At 42.1% G+C, this 22920-nt stretch overlaps 1 protein-coding gene across 3 annotated transcripts in view; it reads right to left on the minus strand.

Moving 5' to 3' along the window:
- Window positions 1-22920, minus strand: part of PC (pyruvate carboxylase) — a 106706-nt gene that overhangs the window by 78780 nt on the left and 5006 nt on the right. The window contains exon 1 of one of the 3 annotated variants that reach the window (XM_082659785.1): window positions 21005-21145. The exons of the other annotated variants lie outside the window; for them this stretch is intronic. The gene's annotated coding sequence lies outside the window, so the exon portion shown is untranslated. Of the gene's footprint in view, window positions 1-21004; window positions 21146-22920 lie in introns of those variants that run through there. 3 annotated transcript variants of the gene reach the window in all.

Raw genomic sequence — 22920 nt, forward strand, 5'->3', positions numbered from 1 at the left:
TATTCAACATAGTACTAGAAGTTCTAGCCAGAGCAATTATAAAAGAAAGAGAAATTAAAGGCATCCAAATTGGAAAGGAAGAAGTAAAATTACCTCTGTTTGCAGATAAGAGTTTACACATAAAAACTCAACAGAGTCCATAAAAAAGCTGTGAGAGCTAACAGATGAATTCAGCAAAGTATCATGATACAACGTTAGCACACAAAAAACAGTTGCATTTCTATACATGAACAATTAATTATCTGAAAAGAAAATTACAAAAGCAATTCAATTTACAATAGCATCAAGAAGAATAAAATACTTAGGAATTAACCAAGGAGTTGATAGACTGGTACAATGTAAACTATAAAGCACTGCTGAAAGAAATTAAAGAAGACATAAATAAATGGAAACACATTCCATGTTCATGGATTGGAAGACTTAATATTGTTAAAATGTCAATACTACCCAAAGCATTCTACAGATTCAAAGCAATCCCTATCAAAATCCTAATGACATTTTTTTGTAGAAATAGAAAAACCCATCCTAATGGCATCTCAAGGGACCCCAAATAGCCAAAACAATCTTGAAAAAGAAGAACAAAACTGGAAGACTCATACTTCCGGATTTCAAAACCTACTACAAAGCTACAGTAATCAATTACAGTGTGGTACTGGCATAAAGGTAGACACATAGACCAATGGAATAGAACAGAGAGCCTAGAAATAAACTCTCACATATATGGTCAAATTATTTTTCATGAGGATGCTAAGACTATTCAATGGGGAAAGGACAGTCTTTTCAACTAATAGTGCTGGGAATATTGGATACCCACATCCAAAAGAATGAAGTTGGACTCTTACCTAACACCATATACAAAAATAAACTCAAAATGGATCAAGGATCTATATGTAAAACCAAAAATAACAACACTCTTAGAAGAAAACAGGACAAAAGCTTCATGACTTTGGACACTGGACTTCTCTGATACGACATCAAAGGCACAAATAACAAAAGAAAAAATAGACAAATTGAACTTCATGAAAATTAAAAAAATTTGTGTATCTGAAGACATTATTCAGATGGCCAAAAAGCACATGAAAAGATGCTCAACGTCACTAATTATTAGAGAAATGCAAATCAAAACTACGAGGTACCACTTCATACCAGTCAGAATGGCCATCATTAAAAAATCTATAAAGAAGAGGCCGCGGCAGCGAGAGGCCCGTGTACCACAAAAAAAAAAAAAAAAAAATCTATAAAGAGTAAATGCTGGAGAGGGTGTGGAGAAAAGGGAACCCTCCTACACTGTTGGTGAGAATGTAAACTGGTACAGCCACAATGGAGAACAGTACAGAGGTTCCTTAAAAAACTAAAAATAGAGCTACTATGTGATTCAGCATATACCCAGAGAAAACCGTCATTCAAAAAGATACATGCACCACAATGTTCACTGCAGCACTATTTACAACAGCCAGGACGTGGAAGCAACCTAAATGTCCACTGACAGAGGAATGGATAAAGAAGATGTGACACATATATACAATGGAATATTACTCAGCCATAAAAAAGAACAAAATAATGCCATTTGCAGCAGCATGGATGGACCCAGAGATCATCATACTGAGTGAAGTAAGTCAGAGAAGGACAAATATCATATGATATCGCTTATATGTGGAATCTAAAAAAATGTTTTAGATGAACTTATTTACAAAACAGAAATAGAGTTACAGATGTAGAAAACAATCTTATGGTTACCGGGAGGGGAAGAAGGGGAGGGATAAATTGGGAGATTGGGATTGACATATATACACTACTATATATAAAATAGATAACTAATAAGGACATACTGTATAGCACAGGGAACTTCTACTCAGTACTCTGTAATGACCTATATGGGAAAAGAATCTAAAAAAGAATGGGTATATGTATATGTATAACTGATTCACTTTGCTGTACAGCAGAAAGTAACACAACATTGTAAATCAACTGTATTTCAACAACAAAAAAAAAGAAGACATTATTCACAAAGTAAAAAGGCAACCCACAGAAAGGGAGAAAATATTTGCAAATCATATATCTGATAAAGGGTTAACAACTAGAATATAGAGAGAACTCCTAAAACTCAACAGCAAAAAAACAAACAACCCAATTCAAAAATGGAAAAAGGGACTTGGATAAACATTTCTTCAAAGAAGATATATAAATGGCCAATAAGCACATGAAAACACGAAAAGTATAATGATGGTTGCCAGGGCCTGGCAGGGAGGGGAGAATAGAAGTTATTGTTTAATGGAATGAGTTTCTGTTTTACAAGATGAAAAGAGTTATGGGGATGGATGGTGAGGATGGTTGCACAACAATGTGAAATGGACTTAATACCACTGAACTGTATACTTAAAAATGGTTCACAGGGTAAAGTTTATGTGTATTTTACCACAATAAGAAAAAAAGGAAAAATAAAATAAATAAGTAGCCTTTTTCGTTTCCAGACAACAGAAGGACAATATAAAAAGGTTTTTAAGAAAACACAAAACCAAACAAGAATCAGGCCAGCCTGAAATTAACACATAACAAGATCAGTTTGGCAGTAGCAGAATGACAGCAAGGGTATTCAGTCTTCCCAGGAATGCCAAAAATATGTGAATTATGGGGAATTTCATAAATCAGAAGGGCAAAATAATTGGAAAAAGATCTATGTGAAAGTAGGAATCTGCAACCAGAGTCAAGGGGGACCAGGGTCTAAAATAGGATAATATCATTTTTAAAATCCCTTAAGACATGTATTAATAGTTGTGCTATTCCTGCTCTCCAAAGCAACCCTATCTATATAGTGAATGCTAGAGTGGACACAGCCCCTGGCTGGTACACAGCCCCTGGTACTTGGTACAGATGGGCCAACCACAGGTCTTTAAAACCAGGAGGGGCAGACCCCAGAGATTCCATCTTCCATTACAAATTCACAAAGTGGCCTTCTGGGACAAATCAGTGTCACATGAGTTTGAAATGAGTGAGTCACATTTCCTGGCCCAACCCAAGCAGCAAAGTACTACAACTCTGGGGGAACAGCCCAAACCGCCTCCATAACATCACTGTGATACTGATGGTCTTATTCTCAAGTGTGAAACCCAAAGACCCATGAGAATGGAAGCCACATCCCTAGGGATGCAAGGACTCCATTCCAAAAGCACTACTTTAAAAAAGAAATTTTCTAGCTGGGGGAGATAACCGTCCAACCCTCCTGCTGAAAACAACTAAAAATGCTAGATAAAATATGTGTGTGTCTATATATGTATATATATTTAAATTTTTTTCTTGAAAGAATAGACAAGTTAGCAAGAAAATAAGGAACATTTGGGTCCAAATCTAAGCAGAGGCAGAAACCCAGAGAGGCAAGTAAACATTGAAGTTTTTGCACTGAGGGCGTTTGCAGAACCAAGGCAAACCTGAGCTGCAGTTTTCCAAGTTTCAAAGGGCACACAGGCAGAGCCCAGAGCCCACCCAAGGTGGGAGGTCTAAGGAGACCTTACCTCCAGTGAAGTTGTGACTTCCAACGATACTCCCTCAGAATACGAGTCAAGCAGAAACAAACCTGATCTACCTCTCCTCACCCCCAAGAGCTACCTGCACAAAACATCAAATGTCTCTATCTTCGGCACTGAGCAGTTGGAGAAACAAACAAACTCACCCCAAGAAGTTGTAATCACAAGACAACACTCACAGGTTTGTGGTTCAAATTCCCACCACATGGGTGGTCAGAAAATACTCAATGCTCTATATTGCTGGTGGGAAAAAGGGTAAATTAGTACAACCACACTGGAATAGAGTTTTGCATAACCAGGAAGAGTTAGATGTGGCAGGAATTCCACTCCTACTTCATATCCTGGAAAAACTTGCTCCCGTACACCAGGGGCCATGTATAAGAATGTGCCCAGCAGGGTTATTCCTAAGAGCAAACACATACAGGCTTCCAGGCAGCAGAAAGGATAAATACACTGTAACACATTCATACAGTGTAAAGCTACACAGCACAGAAATGAAAGGAGTCACATGCATGCCCGTGGATAAATCCCAATGTCATGCGAAGCCAGTCACAGAAGTCACAGTACAACTGCATGTCTATGACGTTCCAAAAGAGGCAGAACTAAACAGTAAGTTATTTAGAGATTGTTCATAAGTGGTAAACTATTGAGAAAATCAAGAGAATTATTACTACAAAAGTCAGAATAGGGACTTCCCTGGTGGCACAGTGGTTAAGAATCCACCTGCCAATGCAAGGGACACGGGTTCGAGCCCTGGTCCGGGAAGATCCCACACGTAATGGAGCAACTAAGCCTGTGTGCCACAACTACTGATCCTGCGCTCTAGAGCCCGTGAGCCACAACTAATGAACCCACATGCCACAACTACCGAAGCCCGTGCGCCTAGAGCCCATGCTGTGCAACAAGTGAAACCACTGAAACGAGAAGCCCGCACACCACAATGAAGAGTAGCCCCCACTCACCGCAACTAGAGAAAGCCCTCGCACAGCAACAAAGACCCAACACAGCCATAAATAAATAAATAATAAAATAAAATTAAAAAAAAAAAACCAAAAAACCCCAAAGTTAGCAGAAGAAAAGAAATCATAAAGATAAGATCAGAAATAAATGAAAAAGAAGGAAACAATAGCAAAGATCAATAAAACTAAAAGCTGGTTCTTTGAGAAGATAAACAAAATTGATAAAGCATTAGCCAGACTCATCAAGAAAAAAAGGGAGAAGACTCAAATCAGCAGAATTAGAAATGAAAAAGGAGAAGTAACAACTGACCCTGCAGAAATACAAAGGATCATGAGAGATTACTACAAGCAACTCTATGCCAATAAAGTGGACAACCTGGAAGAAATGGACAAATTCTTAGAAAAGCACAACCTTCCAAGACTGAACCAGGAAGAAATAGAAAATATGAACAGACTGATCACAAGCACTGAAATTGAGACTGTGATTAAAAATCTTCCAACAAACAGAAGTCCAGGACCAGATGGCTTCACAGGCGAATTCTATCAAATATTTAGAGAAGAGCTAACACCTATCCTTCTCAAACTCTTCCAAAATACAGCAGAGGGAGGAACACTCCCAAACTCATGCTATGAGGCCACCAACACCTTGATACCAAAACCAGACAAGGATGTCACCAAGAAAGAAAACTACAGGCCAATATCACTGATGAACATAGATGCAAAAGTCCTCAACAAAATACTAGCAAACAGAATCCAACAGAACATTAAAAGGCTCATACACCATGATCAAGTGGGGTTTATTCCAGGAATGCAAGGATTCTTCAATATACGCAAATCTATCAATGTGATAAACCATATTAACAAACTGAAGGAGAAAAACCATATGATCATCTCAATAGATGCAGAGAAAGCTTCTGACAAAATTCAACACCCAAAATAAAATACAACACCCAAAAATAAAAACCCTGCAGAAAGTAGGCATAGAGGGAACTTTCCTCAACATAATAAAGGCCATATATGACAAACCCACAGCCAACATCATCCTCAATGGTGAAAAACTGAAAGCATTTACACTAAGATCAGGAACAAGACAAGGCTGCCCACTCTCACCACTCTTATTCAATATAGTTTTGGAAGTTTTAGCCGCAGCAATCAGAGAAGAAAAGGAAATAAAAGGAATCCAAATCAGAAAAGAAGAAGTAAAGCTGTCACCGTTTGCAGATGACATGATACTATAAATAGAGAATCCTAAAAATGCCACCAGAAAACTACTAGAGCTAATCAATGAATTTGGTAAAGTTGCAGGATACAAAATTAATGCACAGAAATCTCTTGCATTCCTATACACTAATGATGAAAAATCTGAAAGTGAAATCAAGAAAACACTCCCATTTACCACTGCAACAAAAAGAATAAAATATCTAGGAATAAACCTACCTAAGGAGACAAAAGACCTGTATGCAGAAAATTATAAGACACTGATGAAAGAAATTAAAGATGATACAAATAGATGGAGAGATACACCATGTTCCTGGATTGGAAGAATCAACATTGTGAAAATGACTCTTCTACCCAAAGCAATCTACAGATTCAATGCAATCCCTATCAAACTACCACTGGCATTTTTCACAGAACTAGAACAAAAAATGTCACAATTTGTATGGAAACACAAAAGACCCCAAATAGCCAAAGCAATCTTGAGAATGAAAAACGGAGCTGGAGGAATCAGGCTCCCTGACTTCAAACTATACTACAAAGCTACAGTAATCAAGACAGTATGGTACTGGCACAAAAACAGAAAGATAGATCAATGGAACAGGATAGAAAGCCCAGAGATAAACCCACGCACATATGGTCACCTTGTCTTTGATAAAGGAGGCAGGAATGTACAGTGGAGAAAGGACAGCCTCTTCAATAAGTGGTGCTGGGAAAACTGGACAGGTACATGTAAAACTATGAGATTAGATCACTCCCTAACACCATACACAAAAATAAGCTCAAAATGGATTAAAGACCTAAATGTAAGGCCAGAAACTATAAAACTGTTAGAGGAAAACATAGGCAGAACACTCTATGACATAAATCACAGCAAGATCCTTTTTGACCCACCTCCTAGAGAAATGGAAATAAAAATAAACAAATGGGACCTAATGAAACTTCAAAGCTTTTGCACAGCAAAGGAAACCATAAACAAGACCAAAGGACAACCGTCAGAATGGGAGAAAATATTTGCAAATGAAGCAGCTGAGAAAGGATTAATTTCCAAAATTTACAAGCAGCTCAATAACAAAAAAACAAACAACCCAATCCAAAAATGGGCAGAAGACCTAAATAGACATTTCTGCAAAGAAGAGATACAGACTGTCAACAAACACATGAAAGAATGGTCAACATCATTAAGCATTATAGAAATGCAAAACAAAACTACAATGAGATATCATCTCACACCAGTCAGAATGGCCATCATCAAAAAATCTAGAAACAATAAATGCTGGAGAGGGTGTGGAGAAAAGGGAACACTTTTGCACTGCTGGTGGGAATGTGAATTGGTTCAGCCACTATGCAAAACAGTATGGAGGTTCCTTAAAAAACTACAAATAGAACTACTATATGACCCATCAATCCCACTACTGGGCATATACCCTGAGAAAACCCAAATTCAAAAAGAGTCATGTACCAAAATGTTCATTGCAGCTCTATTTACAATAGCCCGGAGATGGAAACATCCTAAGTGCCCATCATCGGATGAATGGATAAAGAAGATGTGGCACATATATACAATGGAATATTACTCAGCCATAAAAAGAAACGAAATTGAGCTATTTGTAATGAGGTGGATAGACCTAGAGTCTGTCATACAGAGTGAAGTAAGTCAGAAAGAGAAAGACAAATACCGTATGCTAACACATATATATGGAATTTAACAAAAAAAATGTCATGAAGAACCTAGGGGTAAGACAGGAATAAAGACACAGAGCTACTGGAGAACGGACTTGAGGATATGGGGAGGGGGAAGGGGGAGTTGTGACAAAGCCAGAGAGAGGCATGGACATATATACACTACCAAACGTAAGGTAGATAGCTAGTGGGAAGCAGCCGCATAGCACAGGGATATCAGCTCATCAGCTCGGTGCTTTGTGACCGCCTGGAGAGGTGGGATAGGGAGGGTGGGAGGGTGGGAGACGCAAGAGGGAAGAGATATGGGAACATATGTATATGTATAACTGATTCACTTTGTTATAAAGCAGAAACTAACACACCATTGTAAAGCAATGATACCCCAATAAAGATGTTAAAAAAAAAAAAAAGACAGTATGGTACTGGTACAAAAACAGAAATATAGATCAATGAAACAGGATAGATAGCCCAGAGATAAACCCACGCACATATGGTCACCTTATCTTTGATAAAGGAGGCAAGAGTATACAATGGAGAAAAGACAGCCTCTTCAATAAGTGGTGCTGGGAAAACTGGACAGCTACATGTAAAAGAATGAAATTAGAACACTTCCTAACACCATACACAAAAATAAACTCAAAATGGATTAAAAACCTAAATGTAAGGCCAGACACTATAAAACTGTTAGAGGAAAACATAGGCAGAACACTCTATGACATAAATCACAGCAAGATCCTTTTTGACCCACCTCCTAAAGAAATGCAAATAAAAACAAAAACAAACAAATGGGACCTAAGAAACTTAAAAGCTTTTGCACAGCAAAGGAAACCGTAAAAAAAAAAAAGAGAGCCCATAGAATGGGAGAAAATGTTTGCAAACGAAGCAACTGACAAAGGATTAATCTCCAAAATATATAAGCAGCTCATGCAGCTAAATATCAAAAAGACAAACAACCCAATCCAAAAATGGGCAGAAGACCTAAATAGACATTTCTCCAAAGAAGATAAACAGATTGCCAACAAACACATGAAAAGATGCTCAACATCACTAATCATTAGAGAAATGCAAATCAAAATGACAATGAGGTTATCACCTCACACGAGTCAGAATGGCCATCATCAAAAAATCTAGAAACAGTAAATGCTGTAGAGGGTGTGGAGAAAAGGGAACCCTCTTGCACTGTTGGTGGGAATATAAATTGATACAGCCACTATGGAGAACAGTATGGAGGTTCCTTAAAAAACTACAAATAGAACTACCATATGACCCAGCAATCCCACTACTGGGCATCTACCCTGAGAAAACCATAATTCAAAAAGATACATGTACCACAATGTTCATTGCAGCTCTATTTACAATAGCCAGGACATGGAAGCAACCTAAGTGTCCATTGACAGATGAATGGATAAAGAAGATGTGGCACATATATACAATGGAATATTACTCAGACATACAAAGAAACGAAATTGAGCTATTTGTAGTGAGGTGGATGGACCTGAAGTCTGTCATACAGAGTGAAGTAAGTCAGAAAGAGAATAACAAATACCGTATGCTAACACATATATATGGAATCTAAAAAAAAAATGGTTCTGAAGAACCTAGGGGCAGGACAGGAATAAACACACAGATGTAGAGAATGGACTTGAGGACACGGGGAGGGGGAAGGGTAAGCTGGGACGAAGTGAGAGAGTGGCATTGACATATATACACTACCAAATGTAAAACAGATAGCTAGTGGGAAGCAGCTGCATAGCACAGGGAGATCAGCTCGGTGCTTTGCGACCACCTAGAGGGGTGGGATAAGGAGGGTGGGAGGGAGACGCAAAAGGGAAGGGATATGGGGGATATACGTATGCATATAATGATTCACTTTGTTATACAGCAGAAACTAACACAACACTGTAAAGCAATTATACTCCAATAAAGATGTTAAAAAAAAAAAGTCTGACAGTTCTATGTACCTTATATAAGTGGAATCATACAGTGTTTGTCCTTTTTTGTCTGGCTTATTTCACTTAGCATAACGTCCTCAAGAAGCTTTTACCTTTGAAGGCAAAGGGCAAGACAGAGAAAAGCTGGCAGCTGAATGACACTGTTGAACTCCTGCATCAACCCTTCACCAAAGCCCACTTCACGTCTGAGCTTTTTGGTTACTTGGTCACTATATTCCATTTATTATTTAAGCATATTTGTGTCTATATTTTCTATTATTTGCAAGTGAAAACACAGTAACTGATACCCTCCCTTTTTTTCCTCAAATAGAATTAACAGTTTGGTATATATTCTTTCAGACTCTCCAATATACAAATAAAGATGTGCATTTTGTTTAAAAAAAAGAAAAAGAGTGAGGCAGACATCCGTATTGATATGCAATGTATCTCTAAGATACATTCATAAATGAAAAGGGCACAGAGCAGAGAGGGTGTAGGAGAAAAAAAGAACAGAAATATACTTCTATTTTAAATGGCCACATCGTCTCTAAAAGGATAGACAAGACACTTTAACCAGAGGTGGCCTCTAGGGAGAGACACTGGGTTATAAGGGAGAGAAAACAAAAGGAGATTTTTTTTTTTTTTTTTTTTTTTTGCGATACGCGGGCCTCTCACTGTTGTGGCCTCTCCCGTTGCGGGGCACAGGCTCCGGACACGCAGGCTCAGTAGCCATGGCTCACGGGCCCAGCCGCTCCGCATCATGTGGGATCTTCCCGGACCGGGGCACGAACCCGTGTCCCCTGCATTGGCAGGCGGACTCTCAACCACTGCGCCACCAGGGAAGCCCCAAAAGGAGATTTTTATACATTTAAACATCTGTACCAGGTGCAAGTATTACTGAGCTAAAATATAAAACTCTTTTTTTTTTTTTTAAGTCAAGCCCTAATCTTTTGGGTTACCACTTGGTAACCTGTTAAACTCTATTAGGTTCAAGTGTAGTGCTGCTGAGGCCATTACATGGATCACACCTGGGCTTCCTTTGCCTTATCAGTAACTGCTTCACCAGACCTCAGATTTCAGGGTGGAAGGTCCTCCATCATTGCAAAAAATTTCACAGCCAGGGTACAACTCCAGCCCATCCAAGCCCAGAATCCCACAGAGACCCTGCAATGTTGTGATATAATAAGAAATATATATTTGGTCTTTGCCCTAGGTTCCTGGCACAAGAGTTTCTAAAACGCTTGGAATTTCCTGAGTGATAGGGGTGAGAGGAGCACCTTCTGTTATTCATAAAAGTCCCTTTCAACCACGCCTGAGTTTGTGCTGATACAATGACTCTTGGTGAGCTCCTAGATATAGCGTCAGGATAGGGGCTGGCTAACCGCAGGAAGCAAACACGTGATTAGCGGATTGGCACTTTCAGCCCTAACCCCTGACTTCCGACTTCGAGGAAGTGGGGAGGAGCTGGAGATTGAGTTAATCACCAATGGCCAATCATGCCTACACAATGGAACCTCCATAAATACCCTAAACCACAGGGTTCAGGGAACTTCCTGGTTGGTGAATGCCAGTAGGGTGAGGCACCCTAACTCCATGGGGGCAGAAGATCCTGTGCCTGGATCCTTCCAGACCTCACCTAAAGTACCCCTTTATCTGGCTGTTTATTTGTATCCTTTAAAATAAATCAGTAAATGTAAGTAAAGTGTTTCCCTGAGTTCTGCGAGCCATTACAGCAAATTATCAAACCTAGGTGGGAATGCCCTATTTCTAGTCGGTTGGTCAGAAGTACAGGTGGTAACTGGGGACTGGGGACTGAAATAGGGACAGTCTTGTGGGACTGAGCGCTTAACCTCTGGTATCTGCGCTAACTCCAAGTGGTTAGTGTCAGAACTGAATTAAATTGTAGATCACCCAGTTGGTGCCAGAGTCAGAGAATTTGTTGGTGCTGGGAAAAACAGCACACATTTGGTGTCAGAGATGTTCAACGTAAAAAACACCATCAGAGACCCCTGGTTGGGATCCCATCGATAACTGACCACTTGGGCTTATTCTGCCGGGCTGGCTGATCTGGGACAAAAATCTCAAAGAGGCAGTGAGTGAAACGTCCTTCTGGGGCCATAAGTCTGCTAGGAATGGCTACATTCTGGGGCCCTCTGCCCCAGAAATGTCCTTCATCTGCCCCCTAGAGAGAAAGCCTCTTTAAGCTGTGTGTTCTCCCCAGCTGCAGAAGTGAGTCATGAGGGGGAAGAAAACTGACTCAGAGTTGTAAAAACAACAAAGGGAGAGGCCAGCTGCAAGACTAGACTCAGACCTTTCCTACAATAGAAGGTAAAGCTGACCATCCCCTAACTTGTGACTTCAGTCTTCACGCACTTCCCCTCTCGTCAGCAGGTGCCCCCCATCTATTCTAACTTTTCTCCAGGTTAAGTTCTCAGGACTAACTGCTCCGGTCTCAAGCAAACTCAATTTTCTCAGGAAATTCTGAGCGGGGTTTAATAGCCCATCTCCAAAGATGGCACCCCACTTCAACTCCTTATTTCTACGCCTCTCCACTCTCCCCGACCTCAGTCCTTCAGCTACATGAATGCGTTGCTTTTCTTGCTCTGCATTTCGGGACAGAGGTAGAGTTACAAACTAGAGTTCTCCAAGTCCTCTCTCCACTTCGCTCCATGACAACCTTTCTTCTGTGTTCACTTCTTCCTTCCCATCACCACCCCTTCCCTAGTCCACACACGTGGTAACAGCTGGTCTGAATTGCAACAATTGCCTCTCAGAGCTGGTCCCCCACCCTGACCTCCTGCCTCTCCCCATGCCAGGTCAGCTGGCTCACTGCTTCCAGAAGAGTTTCTCAAAACCCCATTCACCTTTCGGGGGGTCGCCAGCTCAAGCATCTCAGAGGCTTCTTGTCTCAAATTCCAACAGGCAGCTGGGCATTCACAGAATGAATCTCCCAGCCCTGATGCTCACTAATCCCCAAGAGCATCCTTTTTTTTTTTAAACAGGGTTTCCTAAGTTCCAGGGTCCTGTGTGTTCAGCAGAAGACAAAGCAAACACAAATCTCCACCTTCATGGACCATCCATCGCCTTCCTCCTGACAGTGAGGCTAGGGGCATCACCCCTTTCCCATGCCTGGCTCTTCTCATCGCCATGACTTTCCTCCGTGTGCCACTGCCTGGGTACCGTCCCCTCCTCTCCACCAACCCCAATGTGACTCCCTCATTCAAGGGCCAGCTCTCCCAAGAAGTCCTTTCTGAGCAGCTCCCCTCCCACCCAGTCCCCTCAGCTTGCAGGCCCTTGGCCTCATGTATTCTACTCTCCATAATGAGTTCTCCTGGAACTATTCTCCACTGGCCCCATCAACACAGCCACCACTAGGATGTGCCCACTAAGTGCCGCTTTACGTTATTTCATTTAATCCCCCCAATATCCCCATGAGGAAGGTCTTATTGCCCCTATGTTATAGACGAGGAAACCAAAGCTCAAAGAGCCTAAGGAACTTGCCTGATAATTTTCTACATTCGTTTTTGCATTTAGCATCTTACCTGCCACAGAAACAGCACTCAGTAAACAGCAGTTATGACTGTTCCTTATTAGCTAGTTACTACTTGAGCGAGCATGTATTTTGCCCCAGGACATGCATCCCTTCTCTCCTCAACCACAGGATAAGCGACTGAAGGCAGGGGCCATGTCGTCAGATCCATCTGTGCCTGCCACAGATGCACAGCAAATGCTTGAGCAAAGAACACTTTCTTAGAACAATGCACAGTAATAACTTTTGCCCTTTTTAAACCATTCAGTGAAGTGTGAAAACTCAGGATTAGATCACGGGGAATTTATTTTGCCAAATATTGAAACTGCCATTTAAGACTATCAGAAGTAAAAAGGGATGGAAAGATGATTCGGGTCAGCAAAAACACAAACAGCTGTTTTGCAACCGGCTGGAACTGAATAGTCAAAATCCAGAAAGGTTGAGGAAAGGCAAAAGGTCTTAGGCAACATGGCAGGGAGGAGAGCCCTGCCCTGAGTGAAGACTCCCAACCGGCCACAAGTCCAGGTGACAACAAATGGCTTTTGGGACAAAAGCAGCAAACACGGATGAAGAGATTAATTTAAGTAGGAAAGTCGGAGAGTTTCGGGTTGGTCTTCTCAGACCTGCGCACAGTGACACTGAGGCATCATGTTCTAATATTCTGGACAGCAGGAAGAACCCAAGGCCAGGAACTGGAACTGCTGCTTCCAAAGCTTGGCTCTGCCTCTTACTGGTGGAGCTGGGTAAGTCACTGAACCCCCCCGAACCTCTGATCCATCATCCATGACGATGAAACCACAACCTTAACCTGTCCCAATGAGAACTGTCCAATAAAGAATAAAACTCTAAAGTGTGATACACATATAAGGAATATTATCAACAACAAAAGCAACAGAACATCAGCAGTTGGTTCCATAGTGTCCTGGGGTGAGACAGTTGAAACCTTGATGGCTGATGGGTAGGGGAGAGGCTGCCATTAGTAGATTATAGTAGTTGTTCTATTTTTCTTGAGGTAAAGGTTGAATTCACCTTTGGGGACAAAAATTTTTTTTCTGTGTTGTAATTCCAACCTGCTATCCCCGAGCATTCAGTAAAATTTTGTGAAATATCTGGTAATATTTTATTTATTTTTTAAATTTTATTTATTTATTTTTATTTTTAGCTGTGTTGGGTCTTTGTTGCTGTGGGCGGGCTTTCTCTAGTTGTGGCGAGTGGGGGCTACTCTTCGTTGTGGTGCGCGGGCTTCTCACTGCGGTGGCTTCTCTTGTTGCGGAGCACGGGCTCTAGGTGCGCAGGCTTCAGTAGTTGTGGCTTGCGGGCTCTAGAGTGCAGGCTCAGTAGTTGTGATGCACGGGCTTAGTTGCTCTGCGGGACGTGGGATCTTCCCGGACCAGGGCTCGAACCTGTGTCCCCTGCACTGGCAGGCAGATTCTTAACCACTGCACCACCCGGAAGCCTGGTAATATTTTTAAAAGATGTACTTTGAGGGCTTCCCCGGTGGCGCAGTGGTTGAGAGTCCGCCTGCCGTTGCAGGGGACACGGGTTCGTGCCCCGGTCCGGGAAAATCCCACGTGCCGCGGAGCGGCTGGGTCCGTGAGCCATGGCCGCTGAGCCTGCGCGTCTGGAACCTGTGCTCCACAACGGGAGAGGCCACAACAGTGAGAGGCCCGCGTATCGCCAAAAAAATAAAATAAAATATAATAAAAGATGTACTTTGAGAAGTTATGAGTTAAGTCTGTTTGCATGTTGAAGGCAAAATAGTATGAGGAAGGAGGCAACAGCCCTGAGACAGGGAGAACTAGTGACATGCAGAAGAGAAAATAGACAGCTGGCCAAGGAAATCAGTAACCCAGGTAGATTTTATTCATTTAACAAAGATTTTTTGAGCCCCAACTATGTCCCAGGTTTGGTGGAACACATAATAAGTATTCCTTAGGTATTTCTAAAAATACCTGCAGAGGGGAACTTGGTAAAAGAATTCCTACAGGTCAAGTGTGAAAGGAGCTTGAGTAATTGTTATTTAGGGACTACATTGACATGTTATCCCTGAAGATGGAAGAGATCAGAGCCATCTAAGACTCAAAGATCAAATACAGTTAAAGGTTTTGCCTCATATGGCATCTATGTTCATCTCACTGCCTTCTGGCATCCATGGTTTCCAAGGAGAAGTCAGCTCTTAACCTTATCAAAGGTCCTTGTGATGAGTCGCTTATGTCTTGCTGCTTTCAAGATTCTTTGATTATGATGTGTCTAGGTGTGGACCTCTTTGATTTTATCCTACTTGGAGTTCACTGAACTTCCTGGGTACATAAATTACTGTTTTTCATCAAATTTGGGAATTTTAGGGCTATTTCATCAAACATTCGTTCTGCTCCTTTCTATCCTCTTTCTAGGACTCCCATCATGCGTATGCTGTCGGTGTCTGAGGCCCTGCTCATTTTCCTTCATTCTTTTTTCCTTCTGTTTCTCAGTGTTTAACCTCAAATGACCTATCTTCAAGTTTGCTGATTCTGGGAATTCCCTGGTGGTCTAGTGGTTAGGACTCTGCACTTTCACTGCCGAGGGTGCGGGTTCAATCCCTGGTCAGGGAACTAAGATCCCACATTCTGCGTGGCGCGGCCAAAACAAAAAAAGTTTGCTGATTCTTCTGCCTGCCCAACTCTGCTGTTGAGCTCCTAGTGATTTTTTCACTTTAGTTATTGTAATTTTCAACTCCAGAATTTTTTTTTTTTTGGTAATTTGTATCTCTTATTGATCATCTCTTTTTGGTGAGGCATTGTTCTCATACTTTCCCCTAGTTCTTTAAACATTTTTTTTTTTTTGGCCATGCAGCGAGGCATGGGAGATCATCTTAATTCCCTAACCAGGGATCAAAACCATGCCCCCTGCAGTGGAAGCTCCGAGTCTTAACCACTGGACTGACAGGGAAGTCCTAAACATATTTTTTGTTTGTTTTGGTTTTTTTTTTGTTTTTTTGTTTTGCGGTACGCGGGCCTCTCACTGTTGTGGCCTCTCCCGTTGCGGAGCACAGGCTCCGGACGCGCAGGCTCAGCGGCCATGGCTCACGGGCCCAGCCGCTCCGCGGCACGTGGGATCTTCCTGGACCGGGGCACGAACCCGTGTCCCCTGCAACGGCAGGCGGACTCTCAACCACTGCGCAACCGGGGAAGCCCTAAACATATTTTTAAACAGATGATTTAAAGTCTTTGTCTATAAAGTCTAAGGCCTGAGTTTCCTCAGGGACAGTTTCTACTGATTGTGTCTTTCCCTGTGTATATGCCATTCTTTACATGCCTCATAATCTTTTGTTGAAAACAAGATTCAGCCATTTTTCTTGAATAAATGTTCCCTGGATTGCTGTAAGCCTTTGGTTAATTTCCAGAGTTCTGAAAAAGTTGACTCTGACAATTTTTGCCAGTTTTCTCATTTCTTTTACAGAGGAATACCTTTTAAGAACTCCTTATTTCACCATTCCCGAGGAATCTATATCTCATATGGCAGTTAGAAAGAGGTTTTCATCCCTCTAAGCAATTTTTTGAAGAATATGGGTAAAAGAACTCTGATACTTAAACACTCTGTACTTGATCTTAAGCCCCAAATAGTGTTTTAAATGCCACACTTCTCTAAATTTTTTTAAAAATCTGATTATTTACAAGACACAGCAACGTTTATTAAACACATAATTTTATAATTCCAGCATCTAGAAAAAAAATTGGAATAACATTCCAAAATAACCAAAATGAGGTATTATTCATTTTGTTTTACCTTTTCTCGAGTAAAAGTATCCTGGCTCTTGCTCTGTGGTAATAGGTTTACAGCAACAGTTTGATCAGGGTACACGGGCTATGTTTAAAGCTGCATTGTATGACACTGAATGGACTGCATATGTAGCAATCCTTTTCTGATGTACAGTTGGTGGTTTCCCTTTTTTTTTTTTTTTGCTATAAAAATGCTGATCCAAACAGCCTAGTATGCTTGTGTGCTTGTCCCATTATACCTTAGGTTACATTTCTAGAACTGAAATTGCCATGTCAAATGCCTTGTCAAATGCCTTTTTTTTTTTTAAGTTTTAGTTTTAATTTTCTCTGTATCCTCTGCCATTTAATGCCCTGCCCTGATATGGAGCACATTTTCCTATCTCTTTGGATGCAGATGCTAATACTCAGTGATGTCACTGCCATCATTTAATAGATTCTCACGCTGTGTATCACGCAATGCTCCTTCACCACCTGAAGGGGGAACTCAGAGTCAAAGGTAAGGAAAGACTGTATTTAAAACTTCTGAAAAGCAGGAATCTAAGACAGTCCCCTATTCAAATTTCCTTTTCATGGAACTCCACAGACCTTTGCTTTTACCCATATGGAGCCACATAAGCATTAGACAACAGGGGAGAGGTCAGCCTGCATTAATAATTTTCAGCCAGGTCCCACTCACCAGTCACAAGCTTCCTAAGGCCACACCCAGTGACCAAGACAGGAACGCAAGTCCAGATCTGTTTATCATCTAAAATCCAAATCTCTGGGACTTCCCTGGTGGCACAGTGGTTAAGAATCCGCCTGCCAATGCAGGGGACACGGGTTCGAGCCCTGGTCCGGGAAGATCGCACATGCCGCGGAGCAACTACGCCTGTGCGCCACAACTACCGAGCCTGTGCTCTACAGCCCGCGAGCGACAACTACTGAGCCCATGTGCCACAACTACTGAAGCCTGTGCGCCTACAGCCTGTGCTCCGCAACAAGAGAAGCCACCGCAAGGAGAAGCCTGCGCACTGCAACGAAGAGTAGCCCCCGCTCGCTGCAACTAGAGAAAGCCCACGCACAGCAATGAAGACCCAACGCAGCCAAAAATAAATAAATAAATAATAAATTTAGGGCTTCCCTGGTGGCGCAGTGGTTGATAATCTGCCTGCCAATGCAGGGGACACGGGTTCGAGCCCTGGTCTGGGAAGATCCCACGTGCCACGGAGCAACTAGGCCCGTGAGCCACAACTACGGAGCCTGTGCGTCTGGCGCCTGTGCTCCGCAACAAGAAAGGCCGCGACAGTAAGAGGCCTGCGCACCACGATGAAGAGTGGCCCCCGCTCACCGCAACTAGAGAAAGCCCTCGCACAGTAACGAAGACCCAACGCAGCCAAAAATAAATAAATAAATAAATTTTTAAAAATAAAGTTTTAAAAAATCACTTTAAAAAAATAAAATAAATAAAATAATATCCAAATCTCTAACAAGAGTTTGATCACAATGTCCCTCCAAAGAGACTTGTAGCTCTCCACTGGGAGGTTAGGGAGAGGCCAGGGTTCTCACCATTTCCAGGGGGATGAACTAAAGAATACGAAAAGGCAGGCATGGGTTTCAGGTGCCAGAATTTCTTAGTAACCAAGCCTGACCAGAAACCAAGAACCCTTAAGTACCAGACTCCCTTTCTCTGCATTTGATAAGATGTAAGGTATAGGGAGGAAACGCCAGACACAGAAGATTGGGACTCAAATTCCCACACTGCTGTGTCACTGGCATGATTTTTTTTTAATTAATTAATTAATTAATTTTTGGCTGCATTGGGTCTTCATTGCTGCGCGCAGGCTTTTCTCTAGTTGTGGAGAGCAGGGGCTACTCTTTGTTGCAGTGCACAGGCTTCTCATTGCAGTGACTTCTCTTAGTTGTGGAGTATGGGCTCCAGGCACGCAGGCTTCAGTAGTTGTGTCATGAGGACTCAGTAGTTGTGGCGCACAGGCTTAGCCTCTGCAGCATGTGGAATCTTCCCAGATCAGGGTTTGAACCCATGTCCCCTGCACTGGCAAGTGGATTCTTAACCACTGTGCCACCTGGAAAGTCCCACTGGCAAGATTTTAAAACTAGTCCTTGATCAAAGGTTTGGAAGATATGCAGAATCTAAATTCCACCTATTTTGTATTTTAATTCCACCTATTTTGTGGCCATAGCGCACAGAAATGAAGGCTTAAGTAGATTAATTGAATCCAGTCACACAGCGTAGCAGCCTGGGTATAGAAGTGCAGAGTTCCATGAGAAGAGAAGGATTAGGTATGCCTCAATCTAGGGCACATGGGCTATGAAACCATCCCCAATTGGGGGCAAAATGGCAATGACTCGGGGCTCTGCCTAGCAGTTGGATTCAAAGACTAAGACCCAGTTTCACCCTGGGCAGCAATCTCTTGAATTATAAAAAAAAAAGTGTTATCCAGTTGAGAAAGAAACTCCAAATGTCACTTAGGAAAGTGATTTACTACAGTTTGAGATCATATCATTATTTCCTTATTAGGCAAGCTTCTTTAACTCCAGGAAGACGAAATTTAAGCATATAAATATGCCTAAGAAAATAAAAACCATAATATTTATAATTTTGTGTTAAGAAATCTGTGTGTGTCTGTTACTTTATGTACTTCACTGTTCAAGGGAATTTGGTCTGTTCAGAGTAACGAGTCAGTCTCAAGATTCCAATTAAAATATGTAACTGAGTAATTGGTTTAAACTTAGGATTTTAACTCGGAATTTTACTAAGTTTAAAATCAGTATTGGGGCTTCCCTAGTGTCGCAGTGGTTAAGAATCTGCCTGCCAATGCAGGGGACACGGATTCGAGCCCTGGTCCGGGAGGATGCCACATGCCGCGGAGCAACAAAGCCCATGCGCCATAACTACTGAGCCCGCATGCCACAACTACTGAGGCCCCTGTGACTAGAGCCTGTGCTCTGCAACAAGAGAAGCCACTGCAATAAGGAGCCCGCACACTGCAACAAAGAGCAGCCACTGCTCACCACAACTAGAGAAAGCCTGCGCACAGCAACAAAGACTCAACACAGCCAAAAATAAATAAATAAAATAAAATAAATAAAACATTTTTTAAAAAAAGATGAAGTTTTAAAAAACTAATATAAAATAAAATAAAATCAGTATTGGCAGATGACAAATAAGCACATGAAAAGATGCTCAACATCATTAGCTACCAGGGAAATTCAAATTGAAACCACCATGAGATGCCACTACATACCTTTCAGAATGGCTAAAATGAAAAAGACTGACCGTCTCCATTGTTGGTAAGGGTGTGGAGGGACCAGAACCCTCATCTGCTGCTGGTGGGAATGTAAAATGATATATCCACTTTGGAAAATGGTCCGGCAGTTTAAGTTAAACATATACCTACCATATGATCCAGCCACTCTGCTCCTACACATTTGCCAAGATAAAAGGAGATATATGTCCATACAACGACTTGTACAGAGGTTCACAGCAGCTTTATTTAGAATCACCAAAAACTGGAAACTAAAATGACCAACAGGTGAAGAGATAAACAAATTGTGGAATATCCACTAATGGAATATTACTCAGCAATAAAAAGAACTATTCATACATGCAACATAGACAAACCTCAAAATAATTATGCTGAGTGAATGAAGCCAGACAAAAAAGGAGTACATACTATATGATTCCACTTAGGTAAAATTCTAGAAAATGCAAATTAATCTATAGTAACAGAAAGCAGTTCAGTGGTTACTTGGAGATGGTAAAGGCAGAGAGGGGTGGGAGGCAGGGATTACCAAGGGGCACAAGGACACTTTTGGATAATCACTATCTTAATTGTGGTCATGGTTTCACAAGTGCATGCATATTTCAAAATATAAATTGTACACTTTAAATATGTGCAATTTATTATGTCAAAAACACCTCAGTAAAGCTGTGTGAAAAAATAAGATAAAACAGTATAGGAATGTTTAAGAAAATTTAAGAGTCAGTTTAATTTATTAGTTAAACAGGAATATTTAAGTATTAAAGATTTGGTAATCAGACAATTTCAAGTATTATTAAAGGAAGTTGAATGTAATTCATAAACTCAATTTAAAATTTTCAAATGAGTTAAGATTGCAAATGGATCAAGTATTAACCCAAAGACCCCTTAAAGTGATTATTAAAATTTTCTAGAATCATAAGTAGAACAGAAAGATTTGTAGGCTACACTTAAAAGCTAAATGTAAAAGACTGGCCCTTAAAGGAAGAATGAGATTTTTGAGTTTGTAACTTGAACAAACTGAAAATCAATTTGTACAATCAAAGTAACTTCTGAATAATCTTTGCATTACACAAAAACCCGGGGGCGGGGGGGATGATTAAAAAATCTCACTCAAGCATGCTACTCACCAGTCACCCAAAACTCACCAAGTCACTTGGTCTCACTGAAGTTCAGTTTCCTCATTCACGAGAGGAATGTTTTCCAGAATAATCCACTTATTATAAATGATTTAATATTAATCATTTTCATATTGATAAACAGCACATTAGTAAAAGCACTGGGAAAAGCATACAGCGATGGGCAAATAGAAAAGATCAGCAGCATGATATCACTCTATAGTAACTGCAGCCTTTCCCAGATCCTGGGCTGACCAGTGACAGACATGCGAAAGGTGACACACGTATCCTCAGAGACTAAGCATGACTCAGCACAGCCAGATCATGGAATTTTCCCGAGGCCTCAGCCAGAGAGGAGCTGCCACATGTGGAGTCTGGCCCACAGCTGGTGGAAATGTACCTAGAGCTGCCTTGGATATCCGATATCCCAGCACCACCGCCAAACGCCCCCTGCCCCACAGGCAAATCAGGGTAAGGAGGTGAGGAAGAGCAGCAATGAGGGGGTGTTGAGATGACCCAGGGTTATGCCTTCTGGAATAATACTTAAAAAAAAAAAGCCCACATCTACCTCCCTCCAGGATCACCAAGGCGACCAAAAGGAGGAGGACAGGGGAAGGCGAGAACCTTCAATGGCAGAGTCTTAGTTACAGTAACTAAGCAAAGCTCCATGGACTCAGGAGGGAAGTAGGGACTGAAAAGCCAAACAAGCTTTAACAAATTAGATGACCTGGCAGAAGAAGGCCCTTCCTGGCGACTAATTTTCCCTTCCTACTGATGGATTTGGGGAAGACATTCAAGAAAAGATGATACTCTGGAAAAAAAAAAAAAGGAGGGGTGTCAGAATCTTGGATTCTGCTAATTAGCCTTCTCTGAGCCCCAATTTCTCAGCTCCGTAAGCTGAGAAATTGGGACTGTCACCAAACTCTCTTCTCCTCACAGGGATGCCAGAAAGAGCAACAACATTCAACTCTATCAGCTAAGATGGGAGACCGACAGCAAGCAGAGAGAATAGTGGGAAGTTTGTGGAGGGTGGAGTCCGTCACAGGTCCGGAGGCATTTCCACTCATACCACCTGCCTTTACACTCCGTCCACTTTTCCAAGCAAAAACTCCATCTCAGAGTGGAAAACGGCCACTCCTGGCCCAAGACCTAGGACACGTGAGGACTGTGGAAAAATCTCAGGACGGAGAACAGCTTATGGGTTCTGAAGGATCATATGAAAAAAGTCCCCGGGCAAAGGAATCTCCACACTGAGCACTGAACCTGAGCTCTGGGCAAAGCTGCCCCTGAGCCACTAAGTTCCCAGGGCACCTGACTGTGAACCAGGGGGTAGCGGCTGGCCTGCCTCTGGACGAAGGGAAGAGCATACCAGTGTCTGAAATGCAGGCGGGATGCTACACAGAGCCAGGACCGTGCCCGGTTAGGGCCCTCTCACAGACCACCAGGTGGACCCCAGACCTGAGGGCCTTGGAATTTAGGCTGCGGAGATGCACCGGGATCAATGCAATCGGTGGAGTTTCCTGTGTGAGGGGAAACCTTAAGAGCAGGAGGTTATACAGGGCCGTGCTGCCACACAGAGCACTATGTGGGGGGAAGGAGGGGCAAGTCCACCTTCACCCCCTCATCGTTGTCTGGACACATGTGTCAAGTGCTTTTACAGCCAGCTGACAGAGCCACCTCCTGTGCCCAGCTGCCTGCTCTCCACGTGGACTCAAGGGCTCTTCTCAGAGGCTGCCCAGCCCTACAGATGCTTCCTTCCTGTGGTCCTGAGGAGCCTCGCCACTCTCCCCCACCACCAGGCATCCCAAGCCACACCCTTCCAGAAGCAGGGCCTCCTGCTGAGGCTGGCCAGCAGCCAACTGGGGCCAGTAGGGAGCCAGACATCACTTTCCTGTGAAAACCAAGAAAACCAAGAGAGTCTGGAACAGACAAAGACTGCATATATT

Source organism: Grampus griseus, assembly GCF_964374135.1.
Source record: "Grampus griseus genome assembly, chromosome: 8".
In the NCBI taxonomy this organism is placed as follows: domain Eukaryota; kingdom Metazoa; phylum Chordata; class Mammalia; order Artiodactyla; family Delphinidae; genus Grampus; species Grampus griseus.